Genomic DNA, 511 nt, shown 5'->3' on the forward strand with positions numbered 1-511 from the left:
GCTCGCCCCGCGCGCGCGCGGGGATGGCCCGGGGGGCGCACTCCGGCCCGCCTTGGAGGTCCTGCTCAGAACAGGGGCTCCGCTTTGGCCCGTGACCCCAATACCTGCAGCTCCGGCTCCTGCGATCGCACCGTAGCGACCGGCTCGGCGCCTGCCAGGAAGAGCCGCGGTGGCCCGCGGGACCGCAGACCTGTCGGGCCCTGCACCCGCCCCCGGTGCCGGCTGCCAGCGTGGGCCTGGCCGCTGACACTCGGGTTCCGCCGCAGCAGCCAGGGGAAAAAGGGGAGAAAGAAACTGGGCTCAGGCTCCTGTAAGCACCCTCGCTCCCGCCCCGCGCCCTCATCTGGAACCACTGGAAAAGCGGTGCCCGCCTTTGGCTTCTTTAGGCTAACTGGCTTGGAAAGCTTGGCCGCCCTCTGGGGTCCCCACCCTGGTGCACCTAGAGCGAACCCAGGGTACTGGGGACCACACGCAGCGCCGGCCCGTTGGTCCCTCCTGACGGTTCTGCAGA

This window comes from Suncus etruscus, chromosome 3, assembly GCF_024139225.1.
Source record: "Suncus etruscus isolate mSunEtr1 chromosome 3, mSunEtr1.pri.cur, whole genome shotgun sequence".
NCBI lineage: Eukaryota > Metazoa > Chordata > Mammalia > Eulipotyphla > Soricidae > Suncus > Suncus etruscus.